We start from the raw sequence: 27,916 nt of genomic DNA, 5'->3' as shown, positions 1-27,916 counted from the left end.
TACCAAACAAACAAAAACATCAAACAACAACAACAACAAAAGAAACAAAGCAAAGCAAAGAAAAAAAATACTAATTTCTTTTTATTTCAAAGTAGCAGGATTATTTTAGCAAATATGGAATACACAGCTGAGTGACAGATGTATACATGTCATAGCCCTATAGGGGAGAAAAAACATGATGTTGGCTCTGTGGTCACATTTTTTTAATGGAAAAATTATCATCTATTAGGTAGTATAATATGTTCCAACTGGATGTTGTGACAAACCAACACTGCCTATGTGTCACATATTTTTTTTATTTGTCCAAATCATGCAATGTCTTTGAAACATTTGCTTCACTATTGACATATCAGAATTTAAACAATTATATCACCAGCAGATTCAGCCCTGGCTTCCTATCTATAATTGTCTTAATATTTAGATGTTTTCACATGCATATAAATGTTATTTAAGTTAACTAGACAGTGTTGTAATGTTGTATTTACTACTGACATAATATGTGATGTTTTAAGACAACAGGCGTTCATAAACATTATTAGGGATGCAATAGGGAATGGTAAAAATTGGGACAAATAGTACCATACATTTGTTTTTAAAGGGAGGAAGCCACATTTATTTTATTCATTTTTTAAAATTTAATTTGCTATATGTCAGCAGAATACATTACAATTAATATTACACATATAGAGCACAATATTTCATATCTCTGGTTGTAGGATCAGTGTTTATATCTTCTGAATTTCATGGAAAAAATATAAATCTGAATTTTATATGAAATGGGATAACTTTGTAAAGCAGTTTTTAAAAATGTATGGATTTTATGTGAGATAATATCTGCCTTTTAACACAGGGCTAACGTTTTGTACTGGCTTTGGAGAGAGATCAGAATTTGAATTCTGGCTCAGTTTCTTGTATGACTGAACATTTCTTTTATATCTTTTGAAAAGTTCTTAAAGTTTTAAATGAAGTTATTGTAGTGTCTTTTAAAGTCCACAATATAAGTAATCAATATGGAACATTTTTCATCATTATGACTCATTGTAACTAAACTTTCTTTCCATTCCCAGACTCTGATCTTTAATGACTTGCATCCTAGCTTCCTCCTGAAACCCTAAAGCAAGGTGGTCCCATGATCACAATGATTCATTTTATCCTATTCATTCTGCAAAATATATTTCATCCTTTGACAGTGGCAGAATAGGGTTTAAGTTGAAAACTAAAACAGATCATCTATACAACACATCTGGAAGATGGTATTCCAAGAGAGGATCATCTTTGAGTACTTCAGTTATTTTTGTAGGGAGGATGGTGACCAAATGTGCTTCCTCTCCATTAAGCAATGGTTGATGAATGAACTGTTGCTCTAAGGAACAAAGAAAGACACGCATGAATGAGGGAGGTAAGCACAAAAATTATTAAATATCAGGTAAGATTATTGGTAGTACCAGAATTGAGCCTTCTACAGATTCCAAAATCAAAATCAAAGCTCTTGTCAGTAGCCCAATTGGTGACCTCATTCTTCACATCCATAGGATCATTTAGCAAGAGGAGTCTTTCTGGAAACTAGGTCCACCAAGCTTCTGGTCACTTACTCAAATGTCAACCAGTCTGAGAAGTTACCAACTTTTTAAAAATCAAATATAGATATTAGACATAAGAACTTGATATAAATCAAGAAATTACTATTGGGAACTAGATACAAGTAACCAGTTTGATTAATCTTTCACTTGGCTGGGCCTAAACATAATGCTGGAAATGTCAAGTTGAATCAATCCAAAATCCAGCTCTCCCAGATGGTTTGTATTATGGATAAAGTATCAGGATGATGGGCAAATGTTTTTTGTTACATCAAGTTAACGTTTGGTATTGTGTAGGTGTAGCCTTAAATACTCAAATTATATATAAATATAAAAAACAAACTCAATAATCTTAAGTAATCTTGAACTGGAATAAATGTGGAAAACTTCCCCATTAATTTCCTTTTGTTTACAGGTGATGCAACTGAAATTTAGAAAAATTAAATTACTTTCCCAACATCAAATGACTTCTTGGAATTTCTGCCTTATATTTTAATATTTTTTTCTGCCGTGGTTAGATTAATAACATTGATGGAAGAGGGAAGATGATTAATGAAGAAAATTTCCTTCTCTAAAAGAAAGTGAATTAAGAGCATATGTGGAAAAATTGAGATATAAATGAAGAGAATAGGAAAGATCAAAATGAATGAGGTAAAGAAGGAAGGAGAAAGAAATGCAGAAGTACCTAAAGTAAAGAGGAATAATAAAAGGACAAATTTCCTTAAACTTGTCTCTCCATGATTTAAATGAATCTTTTCAGTTGAAACATGGAACTATAAAACGGCTAATAGACATACAAAATCCCAACAGTGAAATTTTTACCCTGTGCACAGTAATTTAAGGGAATACAATGTTTCTTTAATTCATGTAGGAGCAATCCCAAGTCCATTTGCAATATTAAAACATAGACATGATCAACTCATTAAGAAGATAATACTGTTCATTCAGACATTTTCCCTGCTCAATGCGAAGGAACCTATTGGTCACAAGTTCAGTTCCAAGTGGACAGAGAAATGAAATCATTCAGTCCCTCAGTCAATCATTTGAAAAACAAGCTTTGGGGTCAGAAAACCTGGCTGGAATTCTTGCTCTACATCTTTGAAAAATGATTTATCCATTCACTACTTTGTGGGTTTATTTTTTTTAATCTTTAAAACTTGAAATAATAAGAGTACCTTCATCAGGTTATTTGAAAGAATAACTAAAATTACATAGAAAAAAATTTTGGACAAAACCCAACAGATTAATAATATTAACTATTTCCTATTATTTTTGTTATTATTATTCTTCATTTTTCATGTATGAATAAAAAGCTAAATAATGTACAGCAGCAATAGATTTCAAATTTGTTTCAAGATACTTCATCCCTCTCCATAAATGTGTATACAAAGGATATAGTTTGTGTAGAGTACCACTGATCTCATAAGAAAAGATTTAATATCTTTATTTGGTATATAATCAATATGGTGTTTCTCATGTGTTTATACCTGTTGGTAGACAAGGGATGAATAAATAAAATTAACTCTTCAGTTTCTAGTTCAATTGGCAAAACCAATCCCCTCTGTTACTTTAAACAGTTTTCTTCATACCTGCATCTCCAAGCATATCCTTCTCTAGGAATTTTGGTCTAGGGGCAAGAGACATGTAGCCTTTTTGGTAATAAGAGGTGGGTTCCCTGGATCTGCAGTGTGTCCTCTGGTTTCTGAAGGGCTCTGGCCTTCCTGACTTTCCTGAACAAATGAATGTCTGTGGTGAACTCTGTTTTGGTCTCTCTTGTCTCAGCCAGGGACACAGACAGCCGTCTTCAGCTGATAAACTTATCTCGGCTTGTCCAGTTTGGAGAGCATGCTCTGCCTGGCTGTGACTCCCGTTTGTCTTTGGTTCAGATAATTCTTGCCATGGCTTCTGTCAGCCTCACTGTTGAAGGCCTCCTCTGGCAATCCACCTTCCTGACTGTCATCTCTGTGTCACAAGACTAAAAATTAGAGACTTTTAAAATTTGACTTCACAAATGACTACCAAGTTTTGTTTTGACTGGGTAAAAGCATTGGCTTTCACTAGGAAGCAATTTTACTCCAGAGTCCCTTACATGGGCAAAAAGCATTACAACTTAACCCCCCCTAATTTAATCTCCATATTTCTAAACATCTTACCCACCATCAACCTGGACTCACCTCTACAGACAGAGACAAAAATTAGACCTTCACATCTCTTCATTTTCTCACTGTCCTCATTTTTTTCCCCAAGATTCCTTAGGGCAGGTAGGAAATAGATTCTCCTCATTTCTCTTCCTGTTTAAACCTTCATTATGTACAACTCTAACATCAAATTGATTAAGTTTTGTTCTTGAGAGGTATGAGGTAAGGGAGGGATAGAAGAAAGAAGGAATTTAGAAAATTCTTTCTCTGTCCAGGATGCTTTGCTGCAAAAGTCCAACTTTGAATGAAAGAAGCAACATTTTAACACACTATCTTAGAGCATTCTTGCTCTGGATAATGTTAACTGTTTCAAGAGATAAGGTCCGGCACACAGAAATACTGAAGAGAAAATAACATTAATGTTCTTACAAATCTCTCTTATGTTGGAAAGCTTCCATGTGTAAATTCACCAGCTTACCCACACTCAGATTCCATCTACCAGCTCACTCATTTCTAGGACTGTTAAAAGTTTGGAAAATTGCTGCCTGCCTTGAGGGGCAGCTAATTTTCCATGAAACATTCTACTCATCTTGGGTCCAGCTACAATGAGTATATAAGTTCTGAAAAATCCCAGAAACAGATTAATAGATATTATCTTTAGTTGCTTTTTATATGGACTTTTTAAGTGACATGAAAAACAAGTAGGGAATTGAAGGCTGTTCAATTAAGAACCCCATGAAAAAAATGGCTTGTAGAGTACTCCATATGTAGTTATGCTTAATGAATGTATGCTAATTGGAAGCCTAAGTCACTGATACCTTTGTTGATATATGAATAAGCCATTTTTACATTTTTTATATTTTTTATATATAAACATTCACTTGTGAATATATATAAAAGACACTTGTGAAATTCCTGATTAGTTATCCTTTAACTGAAATGATTTATTGTGAATTAAATTTGTAAATTGAAACATATCTTAGATGTTGCTTGTAATCAATATGCATACATATAAGAAAATAGATATAGATATAAAGATGTTGTAAGTATGCATATACACATATATGTGTGTAAATGTGTACATGGATGGAGTAGGGAAGAAAATATTCTAAAACTCATAATTTCCCTTCTTATTATTTGAAATATGTACACATAATACAAAGCTAAAACCTCTTATTTTTTATAACTATTTATAGATATTTATTTGATTTCAAAATAGAATGAACTTCATGTGTACTGGGGAATGTAGAGTAAAGGCATACTTTGAATTGAAGTGAGTCACTAAGCTAGAATGTTTCCTGTATTAGTAGATTTTTAATCCTTTTCTGAAAGAAATGTTGGAAATGGATTAGTAGAAAAGTGAGAATTTTGAAGAAAGAAGTTAAATTAGCAATCAACCACAACTAAACTTAAAACAGAGATGCTTAATTTAAATAAAGTAACTATATACCCGAGAACCTGAATGGGAATTATGGTCTCTTTGGGAATTAGATAGTCTATGACTTGTACAGTGCAGAAGAAAGAATGATTCATTTATTTCTGCAACTATTTTTGGGTAACTACAACATGTAAGTCTCTAGGTTCTATGATGAATTAAAATACAAGGGCACTGGTTTCACGAAGCTTACCATGTAATAGCCAAACTCACTGCTAAAGAATTACATATTATAGTTCAGGTTAATAAACAAAACAAATGAGGTCCATTATGGTGTGGATAGTATGTCCACCTAAATACCATGCTAAGGTCACACCACTTGAAGGAAGACATAGGTAAATGAAGTCTTTGAGGATGGATACAAATGTGGCACAGTATCTCTTAAATAACAAATGCAATCTTATTTTCTGGGCCCAAAATATGTACAAACAGGGTCTTACCATCAAGAATTCCCTTTTACTATGGAGAAATATAGAAGTAAAATATATGGTAAAGCCTTCTTATCTAATGTGATCATGGCTTGCAGTTGGTTGCTCAATTGAAGCAAATGGTTTAAAATAGGATAATCATTAATGATGTGCTATTTGTACATTAAACATTTTATTTATTATAGCATTTGAACACACAATAATTAATTCTTTTAACCCAGGGGCAATATATTATCTTTATTTAGATCCTTTATTTAAATTCTTCCTGGTCTTATGTACATCACATCTATAATGTAATATTTATAATTTTTCCTTTAATAATTGGGTAAAAGTATGAGTTTTTTCTAAAGAAATCTGAATTCAGAATTTCCCTAACAAAGCATTTAACTTAATTAACTATTTCATAATTATATTTTACCAATATTTGTAATGTTCAGCAAAATGTATAACTATAAAATATCAAATGCATTTGTTACATACTTTTTGGAACAAATTATCTAATTCTTGTTAAACTCACAAATAAGTGTTTGAAAGCCAGGCTTGGTGGTGCACTAAGCTGCCGAGGCTAGCCTTGTGTAATTCCAATGACTTAGAAGGATGAGGCAGGAAGATTGCAAGTTTGGAGCCAGCATCAGCAACTTAGCAAGACCCTGTCACAAAACAAAAAATAAAATAAAAACATCTGGGGATGTGGCTCAGTGGAAAAGTGCCCTCAGTATCAATCCCCAGTACCAAAAATAATAACACATAAGTGTGTGAAAGCAAAGGCATCTGGTCCAAGGAGAGCTTTACCTGCTGTCCTTCAGCACTCCACTGTGACACAGAAGATTCATGGAGGATACACAAAGGTATTTCCAGAGTACTTCAATGTCATATAAAAAATTCCAAAATTGAAATGAAGCAGCAAAGTACAGGAAGAGAAGATGATTTGTAAGGAAGCACATAAATTGGAGCAATTTTGATATGAGGCAAAGCCTGTTATTGTTTACCAGCTTTCTCAAAATCAAGTTATTCTGGTAGCCAGCTAGTGTTATTCAGCTTTTCATTGCTGAGACCAAAATACCTGACTAGAACAACTTAGAGGATGAAACGTTTATTTTGGCTCATGGTTTCAGAAGTTTAGTTCTTTGTCATCCATTCTATTGCTCTGGGCCCAAGGTGAGGCAGAACATTATGGCAGAGGGTATAGTGGAGGGAAATGCTCTGCTCATGGCAGCCAGGAAGTACGGACAGAGAGAAGGAAAGTGACCACAGGGAAGGTGAACCTTTCCAGGGCACAGCGCAGTGACCTACCTCTTCCAGCCACACCCCACCTATGCACAGTTACCACACAACTGGTTCATTCAAATTAGTATGGATTGACTAGGTTATAGTTCACATATCCAATCATTTCATCTCCAGACATTCCTGCATCAATACTGGAGCCTTTGGGGAACACTTCATATCCAAACCATGACACAGATATAGAATTGATTAGAGAAGGAAGAAGAGAACTAGATATTTAGAAAACAAGGTTAGTATTCATTTGGGGATGATGAAAAATTTTTAAATTGTCAGCTTTTAGTACTAATTTATTCTTATGGTAACTCAAGTATAATTTAGATCTTTGTTGGCATCCCCCACTCTAATTGCTAGTTGATCGACAAATTGTTTTGAACTCTAGAATATATTTCACATGTATAATTACTCTACAAGTTTTAATTATTCAGATTTATACAATATATATTTATATTTACAATATACAATATATTTAGTCAATATAAATTTAAGATACGTTACCTTCAGAGTTGTACTTTAAAAAACAATATAGAAATTTAAGTGTGTAGTGAAAAATTTTGAAAACTATAGTTTTTTAGGCTGAAATTTTATATCAAATCACACTATTCTTAATGTGTCAATCATGTGGAAATACGTCATCAAACATTTTTCATCAAGATGCAATTCACAGCCACTTGGAGAAGAGGTTGTTTTGTTGTGATCTGCATTTGTGCCATGTTTCAAATTATTACTGACTATAAGTTTGACTCACTGTTGGCCTAAGAATAAGTTGAGTGTGCAATATGGAACCAAATTTATTATTTCCCACTAGTCCCAACAGATGATATAAAATGATTGACCATACAGGGTTCTGTTTTGGTGGAGGTAAAGTACTGAGGATGGACCCTGGGGCGCTCTACCACTGAGTAGCTACATCCCCAGTTCTTTTATTTTCTATTTTGAGACAGGGTTTCATTAAGTTGCCAAGGCTAGCCTTGGATTTGCCATCCCCCTGCCTCAGCCTCCCATGCTAAGATTACAGGTGTGCACCTCTGTGCCTGGCTACACTGTGTTCTCTTTTAAGGGAAACATTCACACATAATCAGAGGGTTATGCTTTGTTTACTTTCATTTTGTCTTGTTTGGTCTTTTCATTGCCCTCTATTTCAAACATACTTCATATAAAATATAAATCAGTTTGCTCTATTTGAACCATCACCAAAGGTTCTAAGGGATTTTATCTCCACAATTCTCAGCTTTATTTTAACAACTTAGCCTGATCTCAACCTAAAGGAATTAATATTTTCCATCAAATGACAGAAGGTGGGAGTATTCTGGCAATTAGAATATGATTTTAGGTTACTCCTGAGTTGGTGAAGTATTTCTCACTGAGAAGCATAATGCAAACAACTCAAGTAACTCATCATTAAAACAGCTAAATTGTTGCAAAATATTTATTTAGTTCATAGCATCCTTCTTTTGTTGTTGGAAAGACACAACTGTAAGGAGGTGGAAGTAGTATATAATATCATTAGTGAGAATGATATCCTTAAAGACTTCAATTATTTTTCTGTTACTTTAATTGTCTATATTCTGTGAGGATATTTTACTTTCATAAAAATATTGGGAAAGTTGACACAGAAAAGAAAGTTAGAAAGGAATGAATATTTTATAATATTAAGTAGAAAATTTTAAAAAATGTTTCTATTCAGTGTATTGTCAGGTTCCCCACCTATTAACTTCATTACCATTATGACAATAAGTATTGTCAAATACTAATGGTAATTGGTACTATAAATGGCTCTAAATTGCAGTTGAATAGTAAGACAATTCAGGCTGATTTTTTTTTTCTGTTTTTACTTTGAGCTATAGACCAAATTATTATCTGTGGCTATAGCACATTTCTTGATCATTTCTTGCCTCAAATTATTTACCTGTAAAATGGAGTTACCAATTATACATGGCTCATAGCAATTTTTGTCTTTTGATGTTGCTTGTTTGGATAAGTCTTAAATGTAAATAACCAGTTTAGTTCTTTATAGTAAACATTGATCACTGACTCCTTGGACATTGCTCACAGTTTCACTTTGGTCTGCTCATGATCCAAGAGGTAAGCTGGCAACCTTTACTTCAGATATGTGGCATATCAAAGACACAAGTGGTTACCTCAGCTCCTTGTTTGTGGCTCACGGAAGAGCCCCTGACATGTATTGATCAATTTTAGACCAGGAGACAAGAGGAATCTTCCACATGTAAGGATGCAAGTCTGGAGGTTTGTGGCTTCACATCAGCAGTGTAGAAAAAGCCATGAGGTGTATTATTACCTTTTATCCTTTATCCTTGTGGCACTTAAGAAATTTCTTGCTCAATAGAGTCATAAATAGTGCTCTAATCTACTTCTTACTGCATCACTGAGCCTCATCATTTTCTATCACATTAACCAAGAGAGGTTTCTCAGTCCCTGTTCTGCTGAGTAGTTCACAGCAGAAAGAATTCCTGCAGAAGACTAGCTAAGTTGGTCCATATCATTCCAAGGGCTTACTGTGGCTACACTCCTTTGTATAATTTGCCCCATGATATTAAAGTTAGTTTGTACTTGAATTGTGAGATTCTGTTGAAAGATAGAGATATCTGAGATAAGAAACTTGAGTCTTAGATACTTTTTTTCTTGCTTGTTGGCTATTCATAGGACCCAAATCTTTCTGAAACCTGTTTTCTCATGTCAGCTTTTAGTAGACATCTTACTTTCCGTTCCGATCTTGGAAGTCATAGATACTTTCTCTTTTATGCTTTCAACCAAAATGTTGGTTGAACATTTTTTATATTCACCAGGGAGCAGAGAACACAAAAACAACCCAAATAAAGTAAAATCTAGAAAGTATAAGATTTTATAAGGAAAAAAAAGAGCCAAGAAGAATTTTATATCTAATATGGAGGGAGACAGAAGAATCCTTCATGGGTGGTGGTTAGAGGAAACTAGCCTAGATTTGACATTTCTAGTGGCTGCCTGTGGGCTGGCATGGCAGGTTACATTCCACTGGAGCCTGAGACACGGAACAAAACTGTCTGGCTGCCAATATTTTCCTCTGATCCTTGCTGAGTGCTGAAAATAAGGGTGGGGAAAGAAAATTGAGAGAAATTTCCAGAGATTTCAGTCATTTGCAAAAGAACATGGGAAGAGGAGTAGGAGAGTTGGGAGAATCCCTATTTTCCCCTGGCATTCCAGGCTAAACTCAGAAATCTCAGGATGGGGCAAGAGAACTGAGAGGAAGTCCTTGGAGACAGACTCTGACTTCAGAGAGTGGAGAGATTCCTTGGATGACTTACAAAGCACAGGGGCAAGCCCAAAGAGCAAACAGAGATTTCTGAAGACCAGGGTCAAGACTAGAAAGCTAAGATAAATCCTCAGCAACACAAACAGTCAGCTGCAGGCTGTAAGCAATGGGAGAGCTCTCACAGCAAAGAGAGCAAACTGTTCAGACAGGAGGGGCAAGCAGAGCTCTGGAAACCTATAAATGCTTGATTGAAGACCCTCCTCTACATGCAGTCCCAATACTGCCACCCAAATATATGAATCCATAGTGAAATAAATCATTGGGAAGTTGAAAAAAACCCAGACTCAGCTAAGAGCAGATTGACTCGTCTTTCATTCTAGAACCTGCAAGAAGTGCAATCTCTTTTATCAAGATAAACAAAATTTACTTTGTTCTTTAATATATTTTAACATCTTTATTAGGATTTAACTTAAATATTATATACACTACCCATTTGCAAATTTATAATTCAGTGGTTTTTAATGTATTCTCAGAACTGTGCAACCATCATCCTAAATAATTTTAGAACATTTCCAAACATCTTAAAATGAACCCTGGTATTGTTTAGTTATCACTTCCTGACCATTGCCCTCTCATGAACCTGGACAACCACTAAACTACTTTCAACTGGTTTCTTTCATTTAGAATAATGTTTTCAATGTTCATTCCAGTTGTAGCATGATCAGGATTTCATTTTTTTTTTCTGGATGAATACTATTTCATTCAATACTTATGTCACATTTATTTTTTATCCATTTATCAACTGATAGATATTTGGCTTATGTGGCTATTATAAATAATACTGTTCTAATCATTCCTGTACAAGTTTTTGTGTATGCATATATTTTCATTTTTTCTTGGGGATATAGGCAGTAGTAGAATTGCTATGCCTATTGCAACTATATTTAATCATTTGAGGAACTGCCAGACTATTTTCCAAAATGGCTATACTCTATTATAATCCCACTACCAGTGTATACGAACAATTCCAAAACAACCTCACCGACACTTGTTACATGAATTTTTTATGAAGATTTTTTTTATTGGTTGTTCACAACATTACAAAGCTCTTGACATATCATATTTCATACATTAGATTGAAGTGGGTTATGAACTCCCAATTTTACCCCAAATGCAGATTGCAGAATCACGTCGTACATGAATTTTTGATTATAGCAATCCTAGTGGGTAGGTTGAGGGAGTAATATCTACAATGGCTTTATTGGCATTTCCTGGAAAATAATTATTTATCATTATCTCATGTGCTTATTGGCTATTTATATCTCCTTCTTGGAGATATATATATGAAATCTTTTATACATTTTTAAGATTGGGTTGTTCTTTTATTACTTTTGAGTCAAAATCTTTCTATATATATATATATATATATATATATATATATATATATATATATATATATTACAAGTTCTTATCAGATATATGATTTGCAGATATTTTTTTCCTGTTCTGTAAATTGTCTTTTAACTTTCCAGATAGTATTCTTTGAAGTACAAAAGTTTTTATTCTGACAAAATCTAAATTACCTTGTTTTGTTGTTGTTCCTTGGGTTTTTGATGTCATAGTCAAGGAATCTTTTACTAAATCCAATATCATGAGTATTTATGTCTACATTTTCTTCTAAAATTTTTATAATTTGAACTCTTACTTTGTGACTTTGATCCAGTTTTCATTAATTTTTATATTTGGTATGAAGTACATGTTAAATTTTATTTATTTATTTAATTTAAGCTATGCAGTTGTCTTAACATGACTTTTTGGTGATTCTTTGGCCATTGATTGCCTTGGTAACCGTGTTGGAATTATTTGGCAATTGATACATAGGTTTATTTCTGGACTCTGATTTCTAACATGCTAATTGACATGTCTCTCCTTTAGCCATTACCACCTAGTCTTAAAGAATGTTATTTTGTAAACTGCTTGAAAATCAGGAAATGAGTCTATTTGTTCATTGTTTTAACTATTCTGAATCTCTTTCAATTCTGTATGAATTTTGGAATCTATCTAAGTCTACAAAGAATTCAGTATATATTCTTAAGGAGATCGTGTGGAATCTTCATATCAGTTTGGGGAAATATTTGCCTTGCAAACAATGTTGTAACTTCCAATACATGGACATGAGATTTTTTTTCCTAATAATTTGGGCTTTTTTAGTTTTCTTTAACTATGTCTTATCATTTTGAAAGTATTAGTTTTTCAATTAAAAAAATTTATTCCTAAGTGTTTTCTTTTTATGGTAATATAAATGGAATTATTTTCTTAATTATATTTTCAGATTGTCCTTTGCAAGTATATGGAAATTAAATTTATTTTTTAAATATTTATCTTTTGTCCTATAAACTTGTAGTTGAATTGTTAGTTATAATTTATACTTGATTCTTTAAGTTGTTTTATATATATATATATATATATATATATATATGCACATATGTGTGTGTGTGTGTATATATATATATATATATATATATATAAAATAATGGCATCTGTGAGTAAAAGACAGTTTTATTTTTTATCTAGTCCAGTTGCATGCCTTTTTCTTCTGTATTTTGCATGATTAAATAGAAGTGTTAAGATCAGAAATCCTTTTCTTATTCCTGATTTTAGGGTAAATGCATCCAATCTTTCATTATGAAGATGTGATGTTAGCTATAGATGCTCATTATCTGGTTGAGGAAGTTTCTTTCTATTCCTGTTAGAGGACTAGATTTAAAATACAGTTTAGGAATTAGAATTTACAATTTTTTTACAATTAGAATTTACAATTTCAACTTTTCCAATGCTTTTTATTCTTATTAAGATAGTCATATGACTATGTTTTAAATTTATAAATGTGATTAATGGATTTTTTTTTTGTTAAAACAACCTTTCATTCTTGGGATAGATTTAATCATGATGTATAATTTGTTTGATAAGTCACTTAACTCATTTTGATCGTATCTTTTTGAGGTTTTTTTAAAAAATAAAGATTAATAACAAATATTTGTCCACAATTTTCCATTTTGTGATGTCTCTGTTTGGTTTTAGTGACAGGATTCTAGCCTCATAAGATAAATTGTGAACTGTTCTTCTCCTATTGTGCTTTAGGTAAAATTTTATGACACATGAAAATGGATGAAATATGGCCTATGGTTCAGAAAGGAAAGGGTCAAACAAGAAAAGAGGTAAGAAGGATGATGGAAACTGCACAGATTTGGAATATAATATCAGCCAGAGCCTTTAAGATAACAAGGAACTTTATAAATGAACAAATTAAGGCTTAGAAGAGAGACTTTATGGTATGTAAAAGCCAGACTATGATTCATATTGGCTGTTCTTGTAAAATTTTATTTTATTTTAATTTGGAGAAATAAATTTATACATTTTAAGTAATATTTGTCTAAAGCTTATCTTAAGCTTGGTTTATATTTTTTTTAAAAGTCAAATATTATAGCTCTGAAATTTCATGACTGTTTCTAACTCTCCTACTAAAATGTATTTTCTTCAAATTAAAAAAATATATATAGCACAGAAGCAATTCAATTCTAAGAGCCAGATTCTGAAGAATCCTTGTAAGTTAAATGGAACATGAAGGCTATTTGTTTAATATTAGACCTGTCATTATACTGCAATGTTGCCACACCCATTAAATAGGCCAGTAGCAGTCTTTCCTATTAATATACTTAACTTGTGGTAAAAAGTGTTTGATAAATGTGGGGGTGATTCAACACGTAGATACAAAGAGCTAGCTATTGAAAAATCCAAATCATTACACATCTCTTATAATAATAAAATGAAGAAATGAAACAGTAATTCATAACACATGTTCCTAGAACCAGGTACCCTTACTGCAAGGTTACTATAAGTCAGAGGCCAGATAGTTTGTATCCTAAATCTATGGTGGAAGCTTAGGGTGCTTAATACAACTTGAAGACATAATATGAGCAATTCAAAGAATGGCTACAGAACAGGAAGTCCACACTAGGAAATTAGGAATGGTCAGAACAGTTAAGACAAAGAGGTACCAGGTCTCAGATTGGACTACCCAAGGAAGATAAACCTATACAGGAGGAGGGAACCACTAGTCTAGTGAAAAGTAATCAGAAAATGAAAATCATATAGACAACAAAGAGTCAGGATCTCAGACTAACTAGCAGGAAGCCAGAATCCAGGAAAAATGATTCCTTTCATACAAAAATATCAAAAGCAGCACAAGGAAAATTTATTTCTGATCCAGCAATGAAAATATGTCTACTTATATTGACTTTCACAGGGTCAGGGTGAGGGACAACTGTGATTGAGAGTAGACCAAACAGTGGGGATTGAAGTGACTGGGTAGGATAATTAGCTGCTGGATAAATGAAGACACAGTCATATAAGACAGTATCATTTCCTTTACCTGCGTGTGGAGGTTCTATTATCACCAAAGGTCTGTAAGGGATGTCTAAAGCTGCTGTATTTTGGAAAAGGGTGTAATATAAAATCCACCCTGAATTTAGCTCCATGCTGCATTTCCTGACATGTATTTTTCTGCACCTTACCTTAAGCTTGTCCTCTCTTTGCTAACATCACTACATCTCTGAATTCATCTACTCAAAAGTGTTTGTAGTAGAATTTAATAATGGCTGGGAGGTAAATTAAGGAATAATTCTATAAAACAACCTAGGATTTCTCTGAAACCTAAATGCGTATGTGAACAAGCAGTTTACCTCCTGTGGCCTCAGGGACATTTCATCCTGAGATGAAATTAAAGCAATGGTCCCCTAGCTCCTTTCAATCACTAAAATTCCATCTGAATATTCACTAGACATTTACTTCATTTTAGACAATTTTAGAGAAAGATCACAATAGGAATTGTGATGTCCCCAGGTTTAAAGAATGCAACTTTTTAAAAACTTATGTCTACAAAAGCAAGATTTTTTTTTTTTTTTTTTTTTTTTTTTTAGAAAATGCTAGCTTCCTTTCACTGTTTGTAAACTTGATCTGAGAAATCAGGGAATTGACAGATTTAAAAAGAAAAATGTCAAACAACTAGCCTATGTATTAAATCTTCCTCTTTCTTCCAAAATCACAGTACATAAATCAGAATTCTCTTACTATGGGAAAAAATATTGGCTCCATAAAAATGCCACAAATATTTAATTTCATTTGGTATAGCAAAAGCAAGGTTGGAAGTTTTGACACATTCACATATTGAACATGGACTGAAAGATCATTCAGATAGTTGTTCCTCCTTGTACATCTTTATGGGGTCTACTGACCTAAAAAAGAATTGTTCTCTTCCTTAAAAAAGTCAGAACAGAATTTCCATTAAACACAAAGTTTATGAAATCTTTACCATTATTAGGAAGAAACTTTTCTATCTCTCCCAGACATGTATTTTTCTACTTTCTATGCTGAGGGTTACAAATTCAAGTGTCTACAGTGGCCACACAGGAAACAGGCTGGGGACAGCAGGTGAAAAAGCAGGTACCCACCCTGGTAAAGGGAATCAAGGTTACATGGCAGAAATAGGCCTGTTGTTCACAAGCCATTTATTTTCCTCCCAAGCATAGGGCTACAGTGTATTTCCTGACCTTCATTGCCATTAGGGGATTGCCACATATGATTGATTTCTAGCTTATGAGACTGACAAACACCATATCTAGGTCCAGACCATAAAGCCTCTCTATGCATAATTCTGTATTTTCTTTCTTATTCCCTCTGCTGGAGAGGGAAGGACCTAGAGGAAGATGGTATCATAAGATGAAATGAGTTTGTGCCTTTGATATACTGCGTGGTGGAAAGCCATTCAGAAAGGTTGCTGAATCACAGGAATACATTTACTGAACCATGGCTTTGGGAAAAAATAAATATTTATTATGTTAAGCCACTGAAAACTTGTGGTTATTCCTTGCAGAATTCATCTTCTCCTGATTGATTTATATTACCATACTAAAAGGAAAGCTCATGATTTCCATCTCAGTTTTTTATGACAAACCAAGAATCGGAAGTGTAATGTGAAATCCCTTAGTTATTAAATATTGACTAATAATTCAAACATTTAAAAAAAACACTACTTAGCCTAAGCAAATTGATTGTAAACTAAAAGTGATCCTCAAGATGCATGTTGCAGCTTCCTTTAGCCACATGGGATCACTCACCATTTCCTGAAGGTCCTTGGTCTTCCATGCCTAGTACATTCATTCACTTTTTCCCCTCAGCCTGGAATGTCCTTCCGCATTTCCTCATCTTTTTCTTCAGGGAAGACATTTGTGTACCTTCGGTTAGCATGAATAGTTATTTTGTTGCTTTTGTTTTATTTGTTGTTGTTTGCTTGTTTATTTTATACTACTGGGCATTGAACCCAGGGCCTTGATCATGCTAGGGGAGTGCTCTACCACTGAGCTACATTCCAGCCCTTTTAATTTTTTTTATTTTGAGATAGTATTTGCTAAGTTGCCAAGGCTACCCTGGAACTTATCATTCTCCTGCCTCATCATTTTGAGTAGATGGAATTACAGTTGTGTGCCAGCAAGCAACATGCATAGTTAAGGATTTATTTGGTATAGAAATTATTTGTTTTATAATTAAATTTACTCATCACATAGATAAGAGATTTATATAAATAAGAAAGCATGAAACAATTGAGTAAAAAACTTGCAGCAAGAAAAGATGCTTATAAGTTGGAAAGTGTGTGAAGAGGAAAAAGAAGAAAAGGCAGGTTGATGATGGGAGTGAGGAATTAATTAGAGTAAATAAAATTGAAACTATGCTATAGTCTTCCATATTAAAATGAACATTTATTTTTCCCTCCATATTTTCCCCTTCAAAGTATAGTCAGAAAGGGATTTGGAAACTTTACTGTTGATTTGCAGGAGGTGGAAATCATTCAAAGACATTTCGTTGTCTATATTATTTTATATGTCTATACCCAAAGGACTTAAAATCAGCATACTATAGTAACACAGCCAAATCAATGTTGATAGCAGCTCAATACTCAGTGACTAAATTGTGGAACCAACCTAGATACCCTTCAATAGATGAGTGTATAAAGAAACTGTAGCATATATACATAATGGAATATTACTCAGCATTAAAAGAGAATAAGATTATGGCATTTGCAGGTAAATGGATAGAGGTGGAGAATATCATGCTAAGCAAAATAAGCCAGTCCCCCCAAACCAAAGGCTGAATGTTCTCTCTGATAAGTAGATGTTGGTCCATAATGGGTGAATGGGGCATGGGAAAGATGGAGGAACTGTGATTGGGCAAAGGGAAAAATAGAGAAACTGTGGTTGGGCAAACCATAGCACAAGCCATTCAAATTCATTTAATGTACCCCAGGTATATGTATGACTGCACATATGATGTGACACTACATCATGTACAACCAGAGAAATCAGAAGTTGTGCTGTAATTGTGTGCAATGAATCAAAATTCATTCTGCTGTCATATGTACCTAATTAGAATGAATGAATGAATGAATGAATAAATAAATAAATAAATAAAAATTTTAAAAAATATTATCAGTTTGCTGAAGTGGCAGAGCAGATTTGCACTGGAGGAAGACACTATCTTCAAGTGTTATTACATCTCTGGTTTTGTATCATAGGTATCAGATAACCAAGTATTAGAAAACAAAATTTTAGGTGATTGAACTGTAGTTAAAAGAAGATAAATTTTGTGTATTCCAAAACTAAATTCTGAGCAGTTTGCTTATGCTCATAGTTAATATGTTAATCTCAAAGAAGCATACAAGGATCTGTCAGAACTAACATGAAAGAGAGCTGAGTAGAACCTATTATATAATCATATGAGAATAAAGAAAGAACTAGATAGAACAAAGCAATTATTAATATCTTTGTTATTCTAAGGGCTTCAACAATGCTATAGAGAAAGAGAATTGGTATTTCAAAACCACATTCTCATTTTTGTTTTACATAAATATAAGGCATTAATTCATAATGCTTTTTACAAAATATTTGCATTGACACAATTCAAATGTGTTCACAAAATAATCATCAACTATTTCTTCCATATGCAAATGAATATGACATTTTTTTTTCTTCAAGATATGAAGTTTATAACCCATCCTTGAATCTGGGTGATCTTTTGGCTTGTTTTCATTAATACTGCATGTTAATAAAGTATGCAAATATTTGCCTTGATTAATAATGCAGAAAAAGTAACCCTTCTTCAGTCTCAGGACTAGAACCTAGTGGACCTACTAGCACCTGATTTCATTCACCAGGAAGTCCAGCCACTGTGAAGAGAAGTCTAGGTTACTCACGTGGAAAGAAATAGGCCACCTAGAGAGAAACTGAGGTTTTAGCCAGATGTATAAGTAAGCCCAGAATCAGAGCCCATCACTTAAAGGGAAAGCCCACACCATCTCAGACAGTCCATAACATTCTGTCCACTTCAGCTGAGATGCCAGACACACATATGAAGCCACCTTAGAGTTTTCAGACCCATTTGATTGCCTCATACCCACCTCTCCTCAACAATTATACCATATGGAGAACAGAAGATCCACATCCACTGGACCCTGGCAACTTCTATTATCTTGATCAAATGAATGGTCATTGCTTTAGAATATGAAGTTTTGGGGTAGTATATTATATATAGCAATAGATAAGTATTACATGAGATTTATGAAATCAGAATTATTCTTGGAAAAAAGTATATAAGTAAAAATATTTTAAAATTCACTGTTTCAGTCTAATAGGTTTTTAGAAATATGTATCTATATGAGATGATTAGAAATTTCTAAATATGTTCTTTGTTGATGAGGTTTTATGAAATTACTATATGAGTGAGATGACTTTTAATTTGCTTATTGGCCCAAGCCAATCTTAGTCTCTTTTGAAGAGATTAGAATGATTTGTGAGTATTAATGGCAAAGACCATCTGAGGTTAGTGATGGCTTAAAAGATGTCTTGTGTGTTGAGAGAGTTTATCATATGAAAACCCAGCTTAATGTAAAGAGGTTAAAGGAGGTATATAGACAGAAGACTCTAGAAACAGGCCCCCAATAACCCCTGAATGAAGGCCAAAATTATCTCCATTTTGTTCCTATTTGAACGATCATTTCAAGAAATTTCTAAATGGGCTTAAGTAGGCCATTATTAGACTGGATAGTTTATTTAAAAAAATAGATGCTTATTAGCTCCTGGTTTTATGGTCCTGGAAGATGGGAAGTCTAAGAACTTTGATCCAACATCTGGCAAGGGCCTTCTTACTCTAAAATAACACTGTGTAGGGCATCACATGGTGAGACAGAGCAAGAACGATAACTCAGGTCTCTTTTCCTCTTTGTTAAAGTCACTAATTCCCTAATAGTGGCCTCGTCCTCATCCTCATCCTCATCTAATTGCAATTACCTGCCAAACACCCCATCTCCGATATCATCAACATACAAATTTGCAGGTTGAAATTTCAACACGTGAACTTTGGGTTGACACATTCAAACCATAGCACAGGCCATTCAAATTCTTTTCAAAAGATCTCATATATTTTGCTGGGTGTAGTGGCACATGCCTGTAATCCAAGTATCCCGGGAGGATGAGGCAGGAGGATCACAAGTTCAAAGCCAGCCACAGCAACTTAGGGAGGACCTAAGCAACTTAGCCAGACTGTGTCTAAATAAAATATAATAAAAGGGCTGGGGATATGGCTCAATGGTTAAGTGCCCCTGAGTTCAATACCTAGTTCAAAAAAAATTATATGTATTTTACAACAGAGGCAATAAATGAAATAACACTTGAAGGCACAGATGAAATTTTAGGCTCAAACTGGGCTTGGCCAGTCCCAATCTGAGTGCATTAGACAAATGATAAAACTTTAAAAAATATTTTTTTTTAGTTGTAGATGGACACAATATCTTTATTTATTTATTTTTATGTTAGTGCTGAGGATCGAACCCAGTGCCTTGCTTGCAAGTGCTCTACCACTGAGCTACCACCCAAGCCTGACAAATAATAAAACTTTTGCAAATCACAATTTCCTCATTTATCAAATGAAGCATTTAAACTAGCTGATCTCTGACATTTTTTAAGCTAAAAAATTTTGATTGCATGATCTGGTCTTAAAATGTAGCATATAGCTTTAGATATTAAATTTATACTGTTGTGGCTGTTCAAGGAAAAGCATTGCAACTGCAATTTTGCTACTTTTAGTTTTAGAAACAACGGTAATTGCAGACAATTCTAGAGGGTATTGGTTTTGAAAAGATATCTTATAGGTTTCATATAGATGTGAAAAAATGCATTGTTTCTGTATTTTAAAATACACAAAACTTTTAAAAGACTGTGTTTAATTATTGTATTTTTTTGCAACATTAAAATTTGTCTGTTCTACATGACAAAGGCCTTAAAACAGTCTTTCTATTAGGAAATCCTCAACTGGCCACATGTGTGCTATTAAGCATTTTCATTTGGCTCTTCTCTGCAATTAGCATTCCAAAAGTTATGATGACTGGTTGTGAATACCATATGTTTGGCATCAATCCTTAAAGTTCTGCCACATGTTCATTTTGATAGCACCAGTTCTATGGTGGAGAGAAACAAAAGGTTTCCAAAGGTTTCAAATCAACATTTAAGCCACACATTTTTAAATTGAGTAAGGATAAAAGACCATGATGATTACAATTATTTGTTGGTTAACTTGGGCTGAATGTCCATATTGTGCTCAACGCATACTTTACAAAACATTATACACAAAATAATAACAATGACACTTGGAATACACAAACTGAACTTGCCTTATCAACTTTGTTTGGAGAATATAAAAGTTAAAGTTTTAATTGTAAATGGAATTGGAAGACTGCATCATGATACTCATTGGGGTCTTTAAGCCTCTTGTTTCATGTATTTAAAGAAGTGATGTGTAAGATCACTATTTCACATGTATGGGACATTTTCATTTTCATTCAGAATTTGACAGAATTTGGTTTTAATCTGATTTCACTAAAGAAAAGGAAGATTGCCATGAAAATGGTTCTTTAGTACCCAAAGGGAAGGCTTAAAAGACTTAAGGATTTTTAAGGATTTGCTATCATTATTCTCCCTGACTTTTTTTTTTTTTTTTTTTTGGCCATTTTCTATTGTTTGGCAGACTCAGTTGATGGCTACATCAGCATGGTTGAGTAATCAGAAAGAATTCAAATACTTAATATGTACAGTGGAACCTAAAAGAAGCATGATCCCTGATGATCTTTTCAACTGAAATGGTAAAAATGATCATTAATAGAATGCTCCATTCTTCATATTTGCAGCCATTTATCACCAATGTTTATGAATAATGAACACAATATTTCTAGATCTCTGCTTTGGCAACCTGTGGATAAGAAATAGTGAATCAGACTACATGGGGGTTGAATTAACTGAGCACTAAGATTACTACTTTTCTTAGGACTGGATTCTAAAGCTATTTGATTAAACTGACAGAGGGTCCATCAAAGGTATTAAAGGTAGAAAGCATCAATCTCCTTCACACAGCCTCTGATTCTGCGATTAGTGTGAAGGGATTGGGACAATGAATTCATCATGAAAATTCTGCCAGCTGAAGGAAGAATCACTTCCCACCTTCTTTGCTTCTGCATCTAGTCATCTACATAGATTTCCTGAATTTGTTCCAAGTTTCATCAGAATTTGAGGTTTTAGATTCACTAGGAATTGTGTGCAGTGAGATGTTGGTTTATTCATTCTTCACTCACATAAAAATGTTTTGGAGGGCTAGTCCTGAGTGCCAGGTTCTCTGTTAGACATAGAATATTCAGCCGTGTTCAAAACAAGTATGGTACATCTTCATGGAGCTTATAGTCCTGAGGTGAAGCAGTTAAACAGAAACAGACAATAATACAAATTGTTAATAAGAATGGTATAAAATGTGACCATCAAGGACAGGAAGCAAGTGAGCTTTTTACCAGAGCAATATTAACTAGTTCTAGAATTCAAAGGAGATTTCCCTAAGGAAGGATACTTATTTCACTTAAGGTTTCAAAGAATAAAATCAGACAGACAAGGAAGGGTCAGAGTTAAAAATCTGGAAAGTATCAGTAAGCACTGAGTTTGGGGGTGCAGGGGAAGTTAATTTTCAGATGATCACCTCTAGGCAAAAAGTTTTGAAGGCCAAAATCCTTTTTAGAGAAACATGCACTATGGAAATTCTCACTATTTGTAGTAGCACAAACATATACAAACGAATTATATTATTCATTAATATATGAATGTTGATTGGAACCAAAACATGTTGATTTGAACCAAAATATATAATATAGTTTGATGCATTAGAAAATAAACATATGGATAACTACAAAATAGTAACTAATTAAGACTATATGCTTATTGATATGAATAATTGGATAGATTTTTGTGTTTTTCCATCACTGAAGTAATGGAAATTGACACGTTAATATAGAATTGCTGCTGCTAAGACCAGTGGGGGAAATTGAAAGCATTTCAGAGAGATCCCTGGCTGTAGTGTTGGCAAACTATTTTTCTATTGGCTAAGTACATTATCACAACCTTCTGAAGAAGAAAAGGGAAACTTGTGCCCAACATGTTACTAGTGATGTTCTGGGCAATCATTCTGCACCCCTCCTTCCTTTATTTTATTGGCAATGCTGCACACAGATTTTTACCCCTGGTCTTTGAACACAGTTAGGAATCACCTGATGTTAGCATTGCACAGACAATTTAGAAGTATATGGAATCTAGTATAATAATAAATGTGTGAAAAAAGAGGTCAGTGTATTCCATTTTGCAACATCAATCCTCTCAACCTATTTAGGAAATCTTTTTTTAAGTTTTAGTTTTAAAACTTTAAGTTGACTTTTTAAAAAATCTTTAAGTGTTTTAAGTTTTAGTTTTGTGGAAAAACTAGACCAATTGTCCTGCCACACAAAGCCACATGTGATTCAGAATACTTTTGCTCTCATTCGGCTGTATTTCTGAACTGTGGTTGTAATCCGGACCAATTTCCTGAGAACTATAGATTGCTGCCTCTCTGATAATGCTGCTGGCCATTGGTTTGAAACACCTGGAGGTACTTCGAGAAAGTTCTGAGAACTCTAAAAGGTCAATGTGACCCTCAGCACATGAGTCAGGCTTCTTTAAACACTCCAGGAGCTTTCCCATAACTTTTCTCTGTCCTCGTGTCTCCAAGTCTAATAAATGGAACAAATGGTTTGTGACACTCAAATCAGCCACTTGTGGAGGATTCAGGCTGTGTTTGCCTTTTAGAAACCTCAAAACTTTGGCAGTTAGAGACCAAAAAAGCAGGGTGTGGAGTACTGTTGCAGCCTGGAGAAGGGAGAGCCTGGAACAGCGGTGCCCACTAGCAGTGGGAGCCAAATTCTAAGGTCATGGGGAAAAAGAGCTGGAAGTTACTTTGAAGTAACTGTATGGGAGCCAAGATCTTACAGCAAATGGCCTTGCACACCCCACCCCCAGCACATTTTCAAGGGGTAGCCCCTCCTCTGCTTTAGCTCCTTGCATTTAAATATGCAGACATTGACAGTAATTCCAACTGTAGGAAAAGCCTCCCAGCCTTTTTTTCCCCCTCTCTTTAATTTCACAACTCTCTAAAACAAAGGATTTGGTAACCTTTACATGTTACTCTCACCCAAACAAGGGAGATGTTTTCCTTAGTTTATAAAGCTTTAATTATTTAATTAAGGTCAGAGTTAAAAATCTGTTTACAAAATTAGAGAGTTTACAGTTTACAAAATTAGATAGATTCTAGATGTTTCTAGGTCCGACAAAAAACAAATTCAGTGTGAGTCAAGTGACTGGCTCTGGCATAGCTATATCATCTAGAAATTTAACACCAATAAACTTGTAAATGTAGTAGTAGCACTAGTAACACCTTGTGTTTATACAATAGGTGTTCAGAGAGCTTTCCAACTTACCTCACTTGTTCACAACAACCAGTGAGGTAAGTGGAACAAGGCTGTTATCCATACTTCAAAAATGAGGAAACTGAGACTCCAGAAGATTAATGTGCCCAAAGAAATGCTGAAGGGTAATGCCAAGACTGGAAGCCAAGCTTCCAAATTCCAAGTGTACTCTTTTTTCCATTACTCAACTGCTTCTTTCTCCATCTTACAAGAGTCATCCAGACTTATTTTTAATTTGAAAGGAGGAGGAGGTTATAGACATTTGAGAAATGGCTTTAACATTGCAAAAAAGAAAAAAGAAGAAGAAGAAGAAGGAAAGAAAGAAAGAAAATAGTGCAAAGTGTAAAGCAGAGTGTAATGATGTAGGGCTTGGTTCAACAATGTGCATACTAACTAATGCTTGGGACTCGTGGCACAGGGGAAATCTGAAACAGACTTAAGTATACTCACATAAAAATAATATAACTAACACTCTTCAATACAGAGTTTGCAGCTCAAGAGACTTCAGTAATTAATCACTTACTGAAAATAGCCATATATTCTAATATATTCTAATGCCCAATAACTATATTAGTAGAAGAAATCTCTAATAGACTTCCAGATGACCTAATCATAAAACAGTTTTCACTTTTCATTTTAGTTTTAAAGATTAGTGTTTTTTTGTTTGTTTTTGTTTGCTGTTTATAATATTGGTGCCTTTCAGATCATACTTTACTGATTTTGTTCCAGAGGAATAAAGTATCTTGATAATTCAATACACTCAATGCACATAACTGTTATCTTCACTTTTTTTAGTTTTTTTTTTTTTTGGTCATTTTAAAGATGGACTTAATGGTTATTAGCTAACTAAAATAGTGAAAGATAATTTTAAAAATTTAGACCATTTTGTACCAGAAATAATGAAAAAATGTCCTTACTAGAATGTACAACTTGTCAAATGACTACATAATAATGCAAGAATGCAGTTTGTTGCATGACTATTAAAGAAAACCTTTGATTAAAAGAAATGAGTAAACTTGCCTCTTTGACAGTTTAATCTTCAAAGATCAGGTACCTCTATCAAATTGTAATTGACTTAAAAATAGTACTACTGTCTTATTCGCTTTGTGAACAGAAAAGGAATTTCATCTAAAGGATGAGAAGACAGTCAAGCTTAATCAATGCCTTAACATGAATGAGAAGCACCTGTGATCAGGAACACCAGGCTGTCAAGCTGGCTACACTGAGAGCTGTGGCCTGAGCTTACAATCAAACATGGTCTATGAGGACAGGAATGTCAGTTTCCTTCCCTGACTTTGAAGGAAGTATCAATAACCCTGAAAAGAAACTAAAAACCTGAAAAGAATTTTACAGAAGGATGTTTTTCTAATACTGTAACGGACATAGAAAGATCATTTATTATTGAAAGAAGGAACTTTCTTCTATCAGACAGGAAATTACTCAACTCCTTGGAATGTAAATCAAATTTTCGAAATGAACAACTTAATTTTTTTTTCCTACAAAAAAATAAGAGTCTGCTAAAGCAGCTCTTTAAATATTTTAAAACCACATTAATGGCTTAGATGCAGAGATTAAGAAGAGCACATGGGTGGTATAAAGCCACAATTCGGAAACAAGGACTGTGTTGCGCACCATGGAATTTAATGTTTTATCTTCCCTTTCATGAGTAAACAATTTCATTGAAATGCTGCATGTTTATGGAAAAGTACTGAAAACTAAGTATACTAGTTCATGAATTGTCATAAAAGGAACACAACTGTGTAGCCATAAAGGAAGTCAGGAAATCAAGCATCACCAGCACTTCAACAACTTTAGGCACCTGCCTCCATCACCATCCTTCCTCCCTTCATATAGCCACTATTCTTCCTTCCAATACCAAGATGATATTTGTCTCTTCCTGTCCTGTATATAAAAGGGATTCACATAATACATGCTTGTTTGGTGGTTGGGTCTTTCCATTCAGGTTTCTGATTGTGAGATGCACTCACGTTGTTTTATATATCATGTTTTTTTTTTTCATTTTTCTATACTAACCATGCCCCTTATATTATTATACCACAATACATTTATGCTTTCCACATTGAAGAGTGTTCATATTATGTTCTGGTTTATTCATTATGAGTAATGTCATATTCTTTTATTTACTCGTTTTAGGTATATTATTGCTTGGTATATTCCTATAAGAGTGCTGTGGATTATAATATATGCACATGTACAGATACAATCCATTTTCCAAAGTCATTGTAATTAATATTTTCATGAGTATTCTAGTTTCCCACCATCTTTTCTACCATCTAAAATTGTCACTTTTTAAATTTTGTGATTTTGTTATCTGATAGCTAATATTGCTGTTTTTTTTCACATATTTAGAAGCTATTTGGTAATCCTTTCTTACAAATTTCCTATTCTAGTTGTTCCCCCTGTTTTATTAAATTCAATTTGATCTTCTTACTTATTTCAAAAAATATCTCAAAAAAAGTCTTGAGACTTTTTTGGCCTGTGGGTTATTTAGAAATATGTTGTTTAATTTCCAAATATAAGGGGTTTTCCAGTTATCTTTCTGTTATTGTTTTCCAGTTGAATATTCAATTTTAGTCAGAGAAAATAATTTATCTGATTTCTCTTCTTTTACATTTGTTAAGGTGTATTTTATGGCCCATCTGCATTAGTGTTCTATGCTTCAGAAAAATGTGCATTCTGCTGTTGTTAGATGAGATATTATATAAATGTCAAGCATATCAAGTTGATTGATGGTGCTGTTAAAGTCATGTGTACCCTTACTGATTTTCTGCCTGCTGGGCTAGCAGTTACTGATAGAGGAATGTTGAAATCTCCAACTGCAATAGTAGATTTATCTATTTAACCCCTTCAGTTCTGAGATGGGATAAAAAAAGAAATAAAAAGTATGTAAGAAGGAGACAAAAGAAAGAACAAGGAACTATAACTTTAATCTGAAAATCTTATGCTAAAGTTCAACATTCCTTCCCTCTCTAAGCCAGTTCTCTCTCCTAAACTTATTACTCTCCAAGTTCTTCTCCCATGGCTGTCACTCCCAAGTTTCTGGGAAATCTCCCAATCTTAGAGTTCCATAAATTCATACACTTATTGAAGATTACCTTGTATTCTGTTACTTAGTCTATGCAATAAATAGATTGAGCACAGAGAGATAGGATATTTTAAGAAACCTATTATCTAGGGTACTTTCCACCATTATCTGTTGATCAGATAATGGAGAACACATCTTCCTAAGAATCCTGAGACTTACCAGACCACCATAAACTAGTATGTAATCATCAGACTGATGTTATCCACACATACTTTCCCATGTTCACTCCTCACCAAATTTGCTTAAGAGTCTGAGAGTCCCCAAAGCATCTTTCTCTTGAGTTGACTCACATTGTCCCTTGAATGTGTCCCTACTTTCCTGAATAAATTTGTATCTCTCATGCATCCTCAAATTCATTTCTGCAATAATTGTCAAGAAGCCCACTCATCCTGGGTTGAAGTTCCCCTCTCTAGCAACTTATTGAGTTCTTCTGGTAACAGTTCTATCATTTTTCCCTTTATATATATTTTGATACTCTGTTTTTAGAAATTTGCACATTTCCAGCAACCTAATCTTTAAACTTACTGATTTTTCTTTTTCTTAAATCAACCAAGGAGGCCATCAAAAGCATTCTTCACTTGTTACTATGCTTTTTATTTCTGGTGTTTATTGATATGTCTTACTTATTTAACTCACTGCCAACACTATTCCAACTGTTCTCTATCATCTGCTTTTTGCATTAGATCCTTTAACATTCTAAAAGAATCTTGTGATTCCAAAAACTATGTCTTAGTTGAGACTGTCCTGAAGATTGCTTCTTTAAACTGTTTTTTTTTTTTCTTGACT

This window comes from Urocitellus parryii, chromosome 1, assembly GCF_045843805.1.
Source record: "Urocitellus parryii isolate mUroPar1 chromosome 1, mUroPar1.hap1, whole genome shotgun sequence".
NCBI lineage: Eukaryota > Metazoa > Chordata > Mammalia > Rodentia > Sciuridae > Urocitellus > Urocitellus parryii.
This window is presented reverse-complemented; position numbering follows the sequence as displayed.